We start from the raw sequence: 391 nt of genomic DNA, 5'->3' as shown, positions 1-391 counted from the left end.
ATTTTATAGGGATTTTAAAGGGATTTTATAATTTTTCTAATACAGGTTAATTAATATATATTTTAATTTGGCTTTTAAATATTTATTGTATAGCTCTGTTTTTATTTACCTGTAAGCCGCCCTGAGTCCCTCGGGAGAAGGGCGGGGTATAAATTAAAGTAATAAAAAAAAAAATAAAAGGTCTACCTGGACTTGGAACTTGTTGGAGGAAATAAAGTTTGACAAACATCACAGGAACAAGGCTGGGAAAGACTCTGATGAATTAGCCAGGAAGTAAAAGTTTATTCCCCTAGCATCAGAATGGGGAACTTAGCCCAATAAAAAGAAAAAAAAAACAGAGAAAGGAACAAAGCTTTGCTTTGGCCAAAGAGGAAATAAAAGACAATGTTAG

This window comes from Protobothrops mucrosquamatus, unplaced genomic scaffold, assembly GCF_001527695.2.
Source record: "Protobothrops mucrosquamatus isolate PMUCROS unplaced genomic scaffold, P.Mucros_1.0 scaffold993, whole genome shotgun sequence".
NCBI classification, from domain to species: domain Eukaryota; kingdom Metazoa; phylum Chordata; class Lepidosauria; order Squamata; family Viperidae; genus Protobothrops; species Protobothrops mucrosquamatus.
The sequence above is the reverse complement of the archived record's forward strand: the minus strand, read 5'-3'. Positions refer to the sequence as shown.